Genomic DNA, 17,397 nt, shown 5'->3' with positions numbered 1-17,397 from the left:
TCTTCGGACTTTTTGGTCCCAGACAGAGAGCCAGACTAACTTATACTCTTCCATATGGGGCAACCTGGAAACCAAATATTTACAAGGCCAGATGGGAGCAGGGCAAGAGCTAAGGGCAAATGACAAGCCGTGCCCCTATCCCTTGGGACTTGTAAATCATTGCACCCGGGACATGTTCTACTTTCATTTCCAGATACATAATCAATGTTTCTTCCAATGGTTTAGTTTGGTGCCTAGAACACAGAGTTGGTAGACCTGGGAGGAATCTGAGGTGTGTGTATGGAGCTGAGGTGCATGAATGGAATGGGAAAACCCATAATTCACAGGGTGAAATGTGAACCAGGAACATACAGTTTTATTATTGTTACCATTTGCCTACTGAATCCCTAGGCAAGTGTACCTGGAGAAACACAGATTATATGTAGAAATGTCAAGAACAATGAAGAAACGCTGCATACCCATTATCCCACCACCCAAACTTGACTATTCTTAGCTTGAAATTTAAATGTCATCATTAATTTATTCAATTTATTGGAAATGTTATTTATCTGAAAGTACTGAACATTGCTAAGGTAATTTTCTCCTCTTGTTTTTTTGAATAAATGGGAAAGGGAGTTTGAAATCCCAGTTTAAAATTCTTGTAAAACATTAAGCTAAAACACCAAGGTCTTGAGTGAACCTGTATTTATAAATAGTCATAAGCAGCTAAGAATTGGAGTCACATAAAACATTTATACTTCTTTCTGTCTCACAGTGGTAGAGAAAGGTGGGAAGTGGAGAGCCAGAAGGCAAAAGAAAGATAATCAGGGTTTCACTTGGCAGTTGACTAAGGCAGCTGACTAAGCCTTCAGGTTTTAGTTAGATTCTTAAAGAAGATTTTACATAAATTAGATACAGTATCTTTCCAAGTACATACCAGTGCTTTATAACACATTACCCCCTTCCCTAGCTCGAGGTACAATTATGCCAACAACACTTTCATGTCTCCAACTAATCGCTTAAGTACCCACCTGTCTAAATTAGGACATCTAATACCTTCTTGTAAGCTCTTCTCATCAAGAAGACGCAAAAAGTCAAAGGACCCACTTAATCCAAAAGGATCAGTCTTGTTCCCAAACACCGCAAAGACAGACAAGTACGAAATCCCATCTGTTCACCAGTAGATTCTAGTTTTAAAATATTGTTGCCACCCATTATGGCACTATTAAAAACTGGCTTCTACGAACAACACCAAATGCTGACAGCGATGTAGAGTAACAGAAACTCTCATTCATTGCTGGTGCAATGCAACATGGTATAGTCATTTTGGAAGACCATTTGGCAATCGATTACAAAATATAAGCTACCATACATCCAGTAATCACACTCCCAGGTGTTTTCCCAAATGAGCTGAAAATTTACGTCCACACAGAAACCTGCACACAAATGTTTATAGCAGCTTTATTCGTAATTGTCAAAAATTTGGAAACAACCAAGATGTCCTTCAATGAGTGAAGGAATAAACAAACTGTGGTACTTCTGTGATGAAGGATAGTTGGAAGAAAGGCAGGCAGAGACAAGGGGCACCCTGCCCTAAGAGGAAACCACCCTTAAAAGGACTTTACACCACCCTGGAAGGAGACCCCCCATACACACACTCTTTCCCATGTAACAGACAGATGACAAAAACCTGATTGGATGACAGACGCAAGTTAATCAGATTAAAACAGCCCTCCAACAAGCTCATAAAAATCCTTGGACTTAGAAACTCTGGTGGCAACCCTCTCTTGAACCCTCCCTATTCGGGAGCTTTGTACTATCACTTTGCTATCGCTCAAACCTTGCTTTGCTGCCCACCACCCTTCGTCTGGTCTACCTCTTCATTCTCTGAAACGGCGTGATCAAGAATTGGGGGCACTGAAGGAAAAGAAATTCTGTAACATCTGTATTAAGGTTCTCTAGAGAAACAGAACTAATAGAATATATAAATGTATATGACTTTTATTTTAATGTGGTCAAATTTTTCAGTCTCTTAAAAAATATGTTGTGCTATTTTCATCTTGATTAAATAAATCTGTCCTATCCCAACGTCATAAAGTCTATGTCTATCTATAGATATAGATAATATCTCCTTTATATTTTCTTCCAAAAGTTTTTATATTTTGGGCTGTGATTTTTGTTTGTTTTAATTACTACTGTATTCCAATGTCTGAAAGAGTGTTGGCACAAAAAAGGCAGGCAACATTTGTTCAAAGAGTAAAAGGAGGGGTGCATGGGTGGCTCAGTCAGTTAGGCATCTGCCTTTGGCTCAGGTCATGCTCCTAGGTCTGCAGAGCAGGGAGCCCGCTTCTCCCTCCCCCTGCTCTTATACTCTCTCTCTCTCTCTCAAATAAATAAATAAATAAATAAATAAATAAATAAATAAATAAAATCTTTTTAAAAAAAGTGAAAGGAGAGGAAATATTCAGGAGAAAACAAAGTAAGAATGGAAAATCAAAATGATGAAGGGGAAGTGGAATTTCTTTGACTTGTACAAGGTAGAGCACTGCCTTGTAGTATACCCTTCCGTACTTATTGATTGGAAATCAATGGGTGCCAATTTAGGGCATGATAAATCCTTGTATCTGGCCATTATCCAAGACAAAGTGAAGAGAGCTGCTGTCTGACTCAGCTGTAAGATCAAACCAGGAAATAATGGCATACAGAGGTGGGGCTGTCACGCACCAGAGGCTTAACCAGCTGCTTAGATATCACCAATTATGAGTTCTAAACTGGTTCCTATTTTGACAATGTGTTTACCCTGTTGTTAGGTGTGTTTAGTGAATACCTTTATGGCCTCTTTATATTGCATTTACTTTTTATACAGTGTTAGATAACAGTGTTTTATTTTGGCTTTAAACTGATAAAGATAATCTAAGTTTTAAGCTAGTGGACCCAATGATGTTATTTCAGGCTCTCATAAATTTTAATCCAAACATCAAATTCTCCTCTTGCGGTATCTATTTTCCTTCAGTTAATGAGGAGATACTTTCCATAGCCTCACAGGCTCTGGCCTTCAAAGCAATATTGATCATGACATCAATTGCTTTCATCAAATCCACATTCATTGTCCCTTGAACCAATATAAGAACTGCCTAGTATTGTCCCAAGGAGTAGCACTATGATATGGCGCCCATTGTCCCTTAGGCTAAGAACAAAGGCAGGTATTTTTCAGAAGCTGCAGTGACAGAAACCAAGATTCCCAAACCGAGCCAGTGAAATCTCCTGTGGGATTAGCACTGTAGAGAGGGAGGCTGTGAATCATTGGAATAAGTTAAAGATTGACATCTGGCTAGAAGAAAAATAGAAAACTGGTACTTTTGTAAATGTGAAACTTCTGGGCAGAACTTACATCTTTGCATACTATGGGACTCTGATAACACACCCAAGAACTGAGGCATACTTTTTATCTTATTAATTATCTTGCTCTTATCAAATCTGCTTTCTGTATGACATACATATTTAGCATATCAGGACTCATTATAAAACGTTACTTCCCAATTTATCTGAACATGTTCCATCACGTCACTAGTTGTCTGTACCTGGTTCACAATGTCTTTTGGTTGAGCCCAAGTGTTATGTCAGATAACCCCTAAGGATAGCTAAATATTGAGGACTCCCACACATGCATTGTGAGCTGCAACCCTGCCCTCAAATTCCCACAGTCCCTACCGCTCCCCACTGGCCCCACCCACATCTCCTCCCTCCACTCTACCTGGATCCCTGCCCCTCTCCTGTCCTGCATCTGGTCCTACAGGCAGATCAGAGTTCATGATTTTTTGTGCTTTCTTTTGCCAGTCTGCATGTTTCTCTAGTCCACAGAGCTTTTAACTGTTGAAGGCAATGAAATCTCTCCACGTGGTATTCCTCTTACATCGCACAAATATAAAGTTTAAAAAGTCAGAATGTCTTTACAGATTCTATCACTTGAAGTAGTATCAGTGAGCATCTAGTGAATATTTTGCCTTGTAGATAAGGCACTACTTGAATATTGTTGGTTGTATTCTGGTATACTTTCTCACTCTGTCCACCTAGCAGTCATCCAGGCATTGTTTTAAAGTCTGATGTGTAGATGCTAATTATTATTTGTTTCAATACACTGATTACTCTCATCAATTACTTCAAAGAAGAGCTTGATCACTTCTCTATAGTTTGGTTTGCTCCCATTAGCTCAGCCTCTTCCCACAGATAACCTCCCAAACATATTACTAGGCATTTTTAATCATTGAAGTCCTTGCCTGGTTCTCCAAATAGAGGCCACTCTGCAAGAGGACGCTGGTACATATTCAGTCTTCCCTAAATATAAGGGTTTATCAGATAGTTTTAAGTCATGCCACTTATCAGTAGAGGGAAAAGTCACTTATTTTAGATACTATATGTGCAAGGAACTCCAGCTCTAAGAGTAGCTGCTGTCATCAAGAGCAACAGGATTAAGGAAAATGTACTGGAAAAGGAGAATAAAATTAAAGGATCAACTTCAAAGACTGATGGACCTTAGGTTATATTGTATTTACCACATGTCCTTTTGTCAGCATTACTTGACCATTGACTCTCCACTTTGTGGCTTAGCTCCCAGATAGTTTATTTGGAGAAAGTTAATATTCCTTTTTTACCTAAATCTTTTGTTACATTAATAAAGTTGTGAATCCTTATTCTGGTTTGTTCAGTAGATTACTATCAAATTGTTTCCCCAATTTATGTAAATAAAAATTTATAAAGACTAAGCAAACAAGTAAAGTTTGATTCTAATCCAAATAGTAAATGATTAAAATCAAGTCTATCAATTTTGTTAAAAATGGTTAGTAACCGTCAATATTGGTATGTGTTTCATTTTTAATATTTAATTGAAATAGGAAAAATAATACCTTAAGATAGCTAATTTAGAACCCTTATTTCTATTTTTTATTTGCCTCAAAATAATTTATAGATTGTATTTATCATTTATTTATTGAGAGAGAGAGCACAAGCAGTGGGAGAGGCACAGAGAGAAGGAGAGAGAGAATCTCAAGCAGACTTCACATTCAGTGTGGAGCCTAATGTGGGGCTCAATCTCATGACCCTAACATTGTGACCTGAGCTGAAATCAAGAGTCAGAAACTTAATCCACTGAGCCACCCAGCCAACCCTGTCCAAGAGTAATTTAAAAGGGTGATTATAAATTTCCAAATGGAAGGAATATATTTTGTTTTGACTTTTTATTATTTTGTTGTGCATTTCCACATTTTCTGCATTATGGCTGAGAATGTGGTCTTACGTGAATTCCAATCTGGGGACTCTAAAATTTTTCAGTGTGGTCTAATGTATCATCAGTTTTGGTAAGTATTCCATGTGGATTTCACAAAGAAGTGTATAACTTTTACGTGTTAAGTGTAGGGCCCTCTATCCTTTTATTAATAAGAATTGTTAATTCCATTAAAATTTTTTACTATTCCCAGTTTGATATTTTTATTTATGAGTTATAATTAACTTTCCTACTCTGGCTAAGGATTTCTCATTTTCTCTTTGTCATTCTGTCAAGTTTTGCTTGCTATATATTTGAAGGTATATTAATAGGTACATTAGAAGTTCATGATTAAGGAATGACTTTCTCACTAATAAAGATTTTTCTCATACAGTCTAGTTATTTTTATTTTCATATTGCTACAATTATCTTCTTTATATTAGTGTTTGCCTTTTATACCTTTCTCATTCTTTCTGGTCACTTTTCAATTATGATTTTTTTAATATCAGAGTTTAATATCAGAGTTAATATCAAATATAGAATTTGTTTTTATCCTCCACAGTATAAGAGCTTCTGCCTTTTTTTTTTTTTTTTAAGTAGTCACCATGCCCAACATGGCGCTCAAACTCACAACCCTGAGATGAAGGGTCACATGCTCTACTGACTGAGCCAGCCAGGCACACAGGAAAGCTTCTATCTTTCATGGGATTAAATTATTTCATGTTTATTTTTCTTTCTCATATCTTCCTATCCTACTTTTTATTTGCCAATTATCACTCTTTCTTATTCCTAATCCCCTTCCTACCTTTGTTGGATTGAGGTTTTTTTTCTCTTTATACTTAATTTTGATTCTCTCTTGTGGCACATATATAGGCAGATAGCTATATCTATCAATTAATAAATACAGATACATATCATATATCTTCCTAACACCTAATATATATACATATATAATTTCAATATTAATAGTGCTTATATTCATATTTTAATACACGTATTTAATTTGTATTCTTCTAGTAACATCTAGAGCTATTCAGTGTCTTTTTATGTTCTCAAACATAAGAAAAATTGCACATGATTTGATTTCCCTCCTTCTAATGTCCCAGAATCTCCTATGTGGAGATAATTTTCAATAAGTTCCATTTTGTTCTTTTAACACTTTGGCTCTTTTCACATTATACACCAATAATTAGACTTTATATGTTTTGCTGGTATTACCACTATTTTTCACATCCCATATATATATATATATCCCTCATTTTTATTTTATTTTATTTTTGTACTTAAAAGCAGTTTTATTCTTTTTTTTTATTTGTTTATTTATTTATTTTAAGTAAGCTGTAGGCCCAGCATGGGGCTTGAACTCACGACCTCAAGATCAAGAGTCATATGCTTTACAGACTGAACCAGCCAGGTGCCTCTCAGAGAGGCTTTTTTCCCCCCCATTTTTTTTTTATTAACATATAATGTATTATTGGTTTCAGAGGTACAGGTCCTTGATTCCTCAGTCTTATATAATACCTTATATAATATATAATGTTAATATATATTATAATACCTTACATAATATATAATATTATAGCTATATATTATATAATACTTATATAATAATAAGTGCTCATTACATCACATGCCCTCCTTCATGTCCATCACCCAGTTACTCCATCCCTCCATTCCCCTCCTTTCCCATCCCTCATTTTTAGAGTCACTGTTTAATTTACTAGAATATATCCTCAAACAATCCTTTCAGGAAGAATGTGTGGCTATGCCCTTAGCTTGCTTATCTATGAGGGCTCTCCAGTGTTTCCTGGGATCAGTTACCTGAAGCAATGTCTGGCTTATCTGCTCCAGTTTCCACACTCAGTATTCTACCTTTGAGGCGACACAGGAGAGGCCTCACAGGTAGAGGAGGAGAGGAGGAGAGGGAGAAGGGTAAGTGTACCTGCTCTGTATCCAGCTACCCATGGATAATTCTGCCAACTATTCCAATGACTTTCCTGCTTCTTGTATTTACCTATTTGAGCTTGGAGTTGTTGTGAGATATTCGTGCCTTCAAACCAAAGCTCTTCTGCAGGTCTTTTGGGCTACAATTTCCTTCAGTACTATTTTCTGGTGAGGGAAGAAGCCACCGCAGCACCTTGACCCATTACTTAGGTGTTTCTGAGTGTCCCAGAGTGAGAGTCCGTGTAACTAGGACCTGCCTCGCTGTGCTCACAGGAGCAGCGTGGCCTGCATGAGTCACATCTACATCCGGCTCTGGTGAGCCGTGTCCAAAGCAGAGAAGCTAAGAAGTCTTTTGTTTTCTTAGTGGCCATACCTGGTATAGTAGGGTGGTATAGTACACAGAGTGATGACCTTCTCAGGATGTCCTTGTACTCATGCCCAGAACTCGCGGAAGTGTTCCCTTACATGGCAAAAGGGACTTTGCAGTTGTGATTAAGGATCACATGAAGTTGGGAAGAATATTCTGTACAGTATTAACAAGGGGGCGCTCAATGTTATCATGAGAGAGGGGAAAGGGTTACAGTCAGAAAAGTAGATGTGTCACAGAAGCTAAGTTTGGAGAGATGAACTTGACGTAAGCCAAGGAATGCAGGCAGATTCTAGAAAAGCAAAGAAATGAATTCTCCATGAGAGCCTCCAGAAGGGACACAATTCTGCCAGCACCTTGAGTTGAGCCCATAAAACCCATTTCTGACTTCTGACCTCCAGAAGTGTAAGGTAAGATATTTGTGCTGTCTTTAGGCACCAAGTTTGTTATACTTTGTTATAGCTGCAAATGGAAACTAATGTAAGTGGTATCTTTCCCCAGCAATAGCAATTTGGGGGGCATGGGCTCCCTATTCCCCATGCTTTCTTCAATGTAGGGTGGTCCCAGCCAAACAGCTCTTCAGGGAAACCTGTTTCTTCTTCCCTGCCCTGGAGTCAAGAGAATGGACAGGTGCCAATTACCTCACAAATGGGAATTCCCGGAGGTTTGCCCTTCAGGGGAACTATGCTATCAGGCCATGTTGGCTACTATAATGGCGAAACAGCCCAGGAATGTCACTGGGACTGCTGAAAGGTGAAGTCTTGTCCAGGGATGCGGGGAGGAAGAAGCAAGCAAAAGAAAGGCCCTCTGCCCCAGTGAACCCTCCTGAGAGCTGCATGGAAGGCATGGTCCTCCTGGCTAGGTTCTCTGCTCTGGCTGCTTCCTCAGGAACTCCTGGCTGTGAGTCCACAGGGGAAGGAAATCTCCAGATTATGTCCTGACAGTTCTGCACCCCAACACTTACATCTAGAAGCAACCTGCTCTGACAGAGGCGTAGGTGCTTCGGAGGCACCAGGTGACCTCTGGACGCTGGGTCAGGTCCAGTCCCTGGCCCCAGCCTCCCAAGACCCAGATGTGTCATCCCTTCACTTCTGTCTCTGTTTCAGGGTCAGAGCTGGCTCACCCTCACCCTTACAGTAACTCTATTTCAGGGGCCCCGTTCTCCAATCCTAGCTTGGTTGATGCTGGAGGATGCCTGTAACTTCAAACCTTAGAGAATAAGAATTAGAATAGAGCTTCCTTGGGGCACTTGGGTGGCTCCGCTGGTTAAACATCCGACTCTTGATTTCGGCTCAGGTCCTGGGATCCTTCCCGGTGTAGGGCTCTGTAATCAGGAGCAGGATTTCCCTCCCTCTTCCTCTGCCCCTCTTCCGCTCAAGCTCGCTCTCTCTCTCAAAAATAATAAATCTTTTTTTAAAAAAGATTTTATTTATTTATGTGTCGGGGGAGGGGCACAAGCAGGGGGAATGTCAGGGAGAGGGAAAAGCAGCTCCTCTCTGAGCAAGGAGCCCAATGCGTGACTCGATCCCAGGACCTCGGGATCATGACCTGAGCCGAAGGCAGACGCTTAATTGACTGAGCCACCCAGGCGTCCCCCCAAAAATAAATAAATAAATCTTAAAAAAAAAAAAAAAGAATACAGCTTCCTTTCCTCCAAAAAATCTCCGAATTCCTTAACCTCTTCTTGCTCCTCCCCACATCAGAAAAATCTGCTTCAAAGTGATTTTTCTGTCCTGGGCTGACCATGAAGCAAGTGGCAATTGCAAAAAGAACAGTTAAACAAATGTACGTTTGGGTGGTGTACTCTTTGGTAAGGTACCCTCCCGTGATTGGGCTTGGATCCTTGTTCTCTGACTTACCATGAATCCTTATGACTAATTCTGCCCATCATACTGTCATGTATCTTTAATGGTAGAAATCAAGTGACACGGTGTCTGGCATATTGAAAATGCTCAATACATATGAATTATTTTGAAGTAATGCTGGGGCAAAGAATGCTGATTGCCTTACAATAACCCTTCTCCCTTCTTCTTTAATAACAGAACCCTGGGAAGTATGCTTGGCTGTAAGATGATATTTCTTAGACCCTTTTGCAATTAGATGTGGCCGGTGAGATAGAATGTAAGTACACTCTGAGGCTTCGAAGAAGGCTCCACCAAAGGAGGGGGCTGTGCCCTTTAGCTCATCGGCTCTTCCTCTTTCCTGTGTTTGGAATGTAAATGTGGTGGCTAGGGCAGAGCAGGAATTTTGCATCATTTTCCTCTGAATTATTTTTCTTTGAGAAAAATTAATGTCCATATGGTTTAAGCCACTTTATTTTAGATTTCTGTATGCAGCCGAACATAATCCCAACTGAAGCAAGCATATTTTTCCTTGTTTGTAGAGAACAGAAGAAAAGAAACATGGAGAGAAAATTGAGGAACAGGAAAGAGACAAAACAAAACAAAACAGCGTTAAGATTCTAGGGGTGGTGTATTCCCTCAAGTCTTTCAAAGAACAAAACGTCCGATCTATTCTGCTATCATGTGTGTTTTGGCGACACAAATGAGCTCACAGACAATTGGTAAGTAGGGAAATGATATCAGTGTAATAATGCTGAGGTCACTTTGGTTCGTAAACAATTTTTCCCAGCATGTGACTTCCAAGAAATCCAGAGCAAACTTCCTCCACAATTAAAGAGCAAGCTTTAGCGACAACATATGAATGCTTTAAGAAATCCTACAGAGGTACCTTCCTTTAGTGAAAGCAAGGGCTGGGTCAGTGGTTTCAACAACTGCTACACATTTCCCTACATTAAGCTATTTGTTGAAGCTGTGAAGACGGATAAGGAAGTGCAACAATATTTCCTTCTGTGTTTTAAATCTTTTTTTAGTTATATTTTTTATTATTTTTTTAAGATTTTATTTATTTATTTGACAGAGAGAGACACAGCAAGAGAGGGAACACAAGCAGGGGGAGTGGGAGAGGGAGAAGCAGGCTTCCCGCGGAGCAGGGAGACCGATGCGGGGCTCAATCCCCGGACCCTGAGATCATGACCTGAACTGAAGGCAGATGCTTAACGACTGAGCACCCAGGAGCCCTTAAATCTTTTTTTTAAGACTATTTATTTGAGGGCGCCTGGGTGGCTCAGTTGGTTAAGCGACTGCCTTCGGCTCAGGTCATGATCCTGGAGTCCCGGGATGGAGTCCCGGGATCGAGTCCCGCATCAAGTCCCGCATCAAGTCCCGCATCGGGCTCCCTGCTCGGCAGGGAGTCTGCTTCTCCCTCTGACCCTCCTCCCTCTCATGCTCTCTGTCTCTCATTCTCTCTGTCTCAAATAAATAAATAAAATCTTTAAAAAAAAAAAAAGAAAGACTATTTATTTGAGAGGGAGAGAGAGCAAGAGAGAGAGAGCGCGCGAGTGGGGGGTAGAGGCAGAGGGACAGTGGGGCTTGATCCCAGGACACCAAAATCATGACCTGAGCCAAAGACAGATGCTTAACCAACTGAGCTACCCAGGTGAACCCTTCTGTATTTAAAAAAAATGATGAATCCTCCTGAATCAGATTTTTAATTTTGATAAACCTGGCCTCTTGGAAGCAAAAAGCCCTGTATTTCAAGGAAGAAAATGTAAGTCCCTAAATTCAAATGCTACACAGGGCAAGCTGCTAGTGGAGACCAACTGAGCCATTAAAAAAAGAAAAATAGGGGCACCTGGGTGGCTCAGTTGGTTAAGCATCTGACTCTCGGTTTCTGCTCAGGTCATGGTCTCAGGGTTGCGAGATCGAGCCCCACACAGGGCTCTGTCCTCAGTACAGAGTCTGCTTGAGATTCTCTCTCTCCCTCTTCCTCTGCCCCTCCCCATGCTCACACGCACAGGCTCTCTCTCTTTCTCTAAATAGATGAATAAAATATTTTTAAAAAAATACATATTTAGGGGTGCCTGTGTGGCTCAGTCATTAAGCATCTGCCTTCAGCTCAAGTCATGATCCCAGGGTCCTGGAATCAAGCCCCGCATCAGGCTCTCTGCTCAGCAGGAAGCCTGCTTCTCCCTCTCCCACTCCCTCTGCTTGTGTTCCTTCTCTCGCTGTATCTCTATCAAATAAATAAATAACATCTTTAAAAAAAATTAAAAAATAATACATATTTATAGTTTTTGTTAGTGCTCCTTTTATGAAGTTAGACAGTATGGTCCGCCCCTAACCCTATTTATCCCATATGCCCTTTTTTTTAGCACATGCTTTTGTAGAATGCAAAAGCTTTAAATGAATGCATACGTGATTTTATTTTTTTAAAAAACTAGCTGTACTAGGAAAAAATAAGAATAGCTCTAGAGCAAACTATAACTGATACAATATTCCTCCTTCACATCTCAGCACCAGTTCTTTGGTCACGGTTGGCTTTCCAACAGGCTATCTTCCCTAATTTCATCTTCTTGTATCATCTAGAAAAAAAATCTTGAAAAATGCCAAGTCTTAAACATTTTACCATTCATGCTCCTTTACTCAGGAGGCTACGAGGGGATATACTCTTCCAGAATGAGAGCCTGAGTGGCAGGATGCAGGAGTCAGGGACTCAGGGCAGGAGAGCAGTGGGGTAAGGTCTAGGGCGATAGTGATAGAAGGTCCCCAGAAAACCTCCCCGGGACTGACAGAAGAATTTTAAGGCCAAAACATAGTGGGTTCTCTTCACCTCCAGGGACAAATGAGATGCTTTACTTAAAACCACATTAAGCGGGCGCCTGGGTGGCTCAGTTGGTTAAGCGACTGCCTTCGGCTCAGGTCATGATCCTGGAGTCCCGGGATCGAGTCCCGCATCGGGCTCCCTGCTCGGCGGGGAGTCTGCTTCTCCCTCTGACCCTCCCCCGTCTCGTGCTCTCTCTATCTCATTCTCTCTCTCAAATAAATAAATAAATAAATAAATAAATAAAAAAAAAAACCACATTAAGCTTCTAGTTCAAATTCCAACCCAACCTTGCATTGAAGTTCTTTCCTTCAATTAAAGTTGATAGGGTCAGTCTGATGCCTGGTCGAAGAGTCTGAGTACAAACCCAGTCCAATCAGGCTGGCATTATTTACGTGAGCAGATAGAGAAGTTCCACAGTCCAGCTTGTGTTTAGCAGCAATGCCAAAATGGGTTTTGTTACTGCCGGCTGTCCAGGCAAGGTTTATTGATGTTTCAGTCTTCTCATTAACCTTCTGATAGATAGACCCTCCAAATTCAGTGCCGTCAGTCACATGAGTGTGCAGCTGGAAGTCTGCAGCCTTGTAACCCAGGGCGAAATTATTCTGTGACAGTTTGGATTTGGCTATGTCAAAACTCACCTGATAGCCAGTAAGCCAACCTTCAAAGGCTAACACAGCCCAGCCATAGATGGTTGGTCCAGAAAAGTCTGTATCAACCTTCAGCGTCGCCCTGGTGGAGCAGAGACAGGCCCTCTGGTCGGAGATATGTGTAACACACCGACTTACTGTGACCTAGGAAAGGCCACCAAGGATGTCTTCAATAAAGGATATGGATTCAGCATGGTCAAAATAGATCTGAGAACCAAATGTTGTAGTGGAGTGGAATTTTCTACTTCTGGTCATGCTTACACTGATACAGGGAAAGTGTCAGGAAAGATAGAGACCAAATGTAAGGTCTGTAACTATGGACTTACCTTCACCCAGAAATGAAACACAAATACTCTTGGAACAGAAATCTCTTTGGAGAATAAGTTGGCTGAAGGGTTGAAGCTGACTCTTGATACCATATTTGTACCGAACACGGGAAAGAAGAGTGGAAAATTGAAGGCCTCCTATAAACAGGATTGTTTCAGTCTTGGAACTCTCACCACTTTTATTCAACATAGTACTGGAAGTCCTAGCCATAGCTATTATACAACATAAAGAAATAAAAGGCACTCAAATTGATAAGGAAAAAGTAAAATTCTCACTATTTGCAGATGACATGATACTACGTATATAAAATCCTAAAGACTTTACCAAAAAACTCCTAGAATTGATAAATGAATTCAGTAAAGTCTCAGTCATTGTACAGAAATCCATTGCATTCCTATACATTAATAATAAAGCAGCAGAAAGTGAAAGTAAGAAAACAATCCCATTTACAATTACACCAAAAACAATAACATATCTAGGAATAAACTTAACCAAAGAGGTTAAAGACCTGTATTCTAAAAAGTATAAAATGCCTCTTGAAAGAAATACAAGACAATGCAATGAAATGGAAAGACATTCCATGTTAATGGATTGGAAGAACAAATATTGTTAAAACAGCTATACTACCCAAAGCAATCTACACATTTAATGCAATCCCTATCGAAATACCACCAGCATTTTTCACAGAACTAGAAAAATCCTAAAATGTATATGGAATCACAAAAGACCCTAAATAGCCAAAGCAATTTTGAAAAACAAAAACAACTGGAGGCATTATAATTCCAGTCTTCAAGTTATAATACAAAGTGGTATAATACAAATACAAAAATACATATTAAAACAATATGACACTGGCATAAAAATAGACATAGACTAATAGAAGAGAATAGAAAACCCAGAAATAAACCCACGATTATATTGTCAATTAATCTTCCACAAAGGAAAAATGAGTATACAAAGGGGGAAAAAAATCTCTTCAACAAATGGTGTTGGGAAAACTGGACAGTTACATGCAAAAGAATGAAACTGGCCCACTTTCTTTCACCATACACAAAAATAAACTCAAAATGGATTAAAAACTTAAATGTGAGACCTGAAACCATAAAAATCCTAGAAGACAGCACAGGCAGTAATGGCTCTGACATTGGTCACAGCAACATTTTTCTAGATATGTCTCCTGAGGCAAGGGAAATGAAAGCAAAAGTAAACTATTGGGACCACATCAAAATAAAAAGTTTCCACACAGCAAAAGAAACAACCAACAAAACTAAAAGGCAACCTACTGAATGGAAGAAGATATTTGCAAATAACTTATCCAATAAAGGGTTAGTATCCAAAATATATAAAGAACTTATACAACTCAAATCCAAAAAACAAACAGTCCAGTTTAAAAATGGGCAGAAGACATGAACAGACATTTCTCCAAAGAAGACTTCCAGATGGCCAACAGACACATAGAAAGATGTTCAACATCACTTATCATCAGGGAAATGCATATCAAAGCCACAATGAGATACCACTTCACACCTATCAGAATGGCTAAAATCCAAAACACAAGAAACAAGTGTTAGGATGTGAAGAAATAGGAGCTCTCATGCACGGTTGGTGGGAATGCAAACTGCTACAACCATTCTGGAGAACAGTATGGAATTCCTCAAAAAATTAAAAATAGAACTACCCTATGATCCAGTAACGGCAGTACTAGGCATTTACCCCAAAAATACAAAAACAGGAATTCAAAGAGATACATGCACCCCTATGTTTATTGCAGCATTATTTACAATAGCCAAACTATGGAAGCAGCCCAAGTGTCCATCAATTGATGAATGGATGAAGAAGATGTGATATCTTATATATATGTAATATAAAATATCACAAATATTTATAAATATTATTAAAAAATCTTGCCATTTTCAATGACATGGATAGAGCTAGAGAGTATAACACTAAGTAAAATAAGTCAGACTGAAAAAGACAAATACCATATGATTTCACTCATATGTGGAATTTCAGAAACAAAACAAAAGAACAAAGAAAAAAAAGAAGAAAGAGAAACCAAGAAACAGACTCTCAACTATAGAGAACAAACTGATGGTTACCAGAGGGGAGGTGGGTGGGGGGAATGGGTGAAATATGTGATGGGGATTAAAGGGTACACTTATCATGATGAAAAAAATAATAAAATAATTAAAAATATTCATGTAGGTGAGATAATTAAATCCTCTTTCTGGCCTTGTTTTGTTGCTTTTATTTATTTTTTAATTTTATTTTTTAGAGAGAGAGAGCATGTGCATGCAAGCACACACGAGGGTAGGGGGAGGAGCAGAAGGGGAAGGAGAGAGAGAATTTTAAGCAGACTCCATGCTCAGTGCGGAGCTGGTCTCAGGGCTGGATCCCACAACCCTGAGATCATGACCTGAGAGGAAATTGAGTCAGACCCTCAACCAACTGAGCCACCCAGGTGCCCAAAGTTGCCTTTAATTGCACAGGCAATCTGCTCCTTATCTTGTGGTTTTTAGTTACTTCACTGTGTAACCTTTTTGAAGGCATTTTTGGTGACAACAGGAATCCAGACTTATGTTAAAAATTTAACAGCTGGAGTGGTAAGAATGCAAATAATGCAACCAGGTGACAAATTGTTCAAGGGGTACTGCTGGGCATGGCTACATGAGGAGGCTGAAAAAATGTCTCAACTTACTCTTTGGCCTGGCAGCTGAAATATTTTGTTGACATTGATTATTACAGAAATCTTAAGCTCTGAGTTGTTAAAATGTGAAAACCAATATAGATTCTAGGAAGAGAAAATCCAATAACTCTAGAATTATAGAAAAATTTCTGTTCCTCAGGCATTATGCCAGGCATCAAACCATTTCAGGCATCACCCCAGCCCTCAGGAAGTTTCTATAAGATGAAGTAATGATTACACAGAAGAAACAACTGGGAAGACAGGCAAAGACAAGACCACTTCTGATGACATGTAAAATTACACGACAAGGACTATGGCAAGAACTGAAGGATGAGGGTGCCATCCAAAGGTCAAATTAATACAATTGTCTCATTACCCACACACAAGAGACTAAATGTTTGAAACTACAGTAATTTTCCTTATGAATACAGTTCAGAAATTATGCATTTTCCTGGCCATGTAAATGCAACCAAATGATTGGTTCTGAACATCTGGAACACTTTTGGCCACGTCGAACTTGGAACAAAGCATTTGGCATCCCTTTTAAGGGTGTGTGCTTCCACAATTTAGGGAGGAATCCCCGCTAGAATTCCACATTTAAAAGCAAATACAATTTTTAATATGCTGAAAGAGTACTATCCTGTGTGGTAGAGGAACACCCAGCTAATAAATGATGGAGCCCAGGATAACCCAAATGTCAACGTGGCCCATCTCCTGTGGAGTGAGGATGCATTTAGAGACTTCAATGATTTTGCTTTCTTCGTGGAACCCATATGCTCTTAAATATTCCAGATATTATTAAAAATTAACTCGAATAGAAGTGGACTCAAAATATTACAGTGTTCCTTTAATGATTTTTTCGGACACTGATGTAGAAAAAGAGCTGTGTCCTTTTATCAACATGGCTATTTCAAATGTGCTCTCGTAAATTCTTGTGTAGTATTGATCACTTCTTTATATTTTCTGTATAAGAATTATGTACCAAGTGCATTAAAATATATTTAAATTTTGCTCCTTGTAAGAATTATTCCTCGTGGTCAGTGAAAGAATATAGAAAATAGAACCTTGAGCTGCGCAGAGGGGCGGGCTGTGCACACATCAGCTCTGAGAAACAGACACAGCATCTCTGACTCCTCACTCCCAGAACAGCCCCGAGCGTCTGTCCGGCGGCAAAAGAACAGTCCGCCCCTGTGCTGAATCCGCAGAGGAGCATCAAGGAGCAACCAGAACAAACTATGGGCACACAGGGCAACCCGGACAAACATCTCGGACCGCGGGAGGCGCAGAGGCGGCCAAACAGAGGGCACGAGGCTCCATGTACACGAGCTCCCCGAGCCCGCAGCAACCTCCCCCCGCGCCCAAGGAGACACACGGGGGCGCGGCCGGGATTGGAAATGCACGTGCGCAGGCTCGCAGCAGCACGACCCACAGCATCGGGAGCGTGGACGCCACCCAGCTGTGCGTCACGGAGGCAGGGACCCACGACGCGCTCTTCTTTAACCTTCCGGGAATGAAGCCCGGG

The 17,397-nt window shown here is 40.0% G+C and overlaps 1 protein-coding gene and 1 long non-coding RNA gene across 4 annotated transcripts in view; one reads left to right on the top strand and one right to left on the bottom strand.

The window, feature by feature from the left end:
• The window catches only part of LOC123858207 (cytochrome P450 7A1), a 47,910-nt gene that overhangs the window by 21,863 nt on the left and 8,650 nt on the right, over positions 1–17,397 (bottom strand). The gene's annotated exons all lie outside the window — the stretch shown is intronic.
• On the top strand, positions 7,630–16,950 carry LOC123859048 (uncharacterized). The gene is made up of 4 exons (XR_006794353.3): positions 7,630–7,960; positions 9,593–9,671; positions 9,934–10,113; positions 16,036–16,950. It is a non-coding gene; the product is annotated as an uncharacterized LOC123859048 (long non-coding RNA).

This window comes from Mirounga angustirostris, unplaced genomic scaffold (genome assembly GCF_029215605.1).
Source record: "Mirounga angustirostris isolate CCGP_5_RB_7025 unplaced genomic scaffold, mMirAng1.0.hap1 SCAF_4, whole genome shotgun sequence".
Taxonomy (NCBI): domain Eukaryota; kingdom Metazoa; phylum Chordata; class Mammalia; order Carnivora; family Phocidae; genus Mirounga; species Mirounga angustirostris.
Note: the sequence above shows the minus strand (reverse complement) of the source record. Positions and strands in the feature narration are given on the sequence as shown.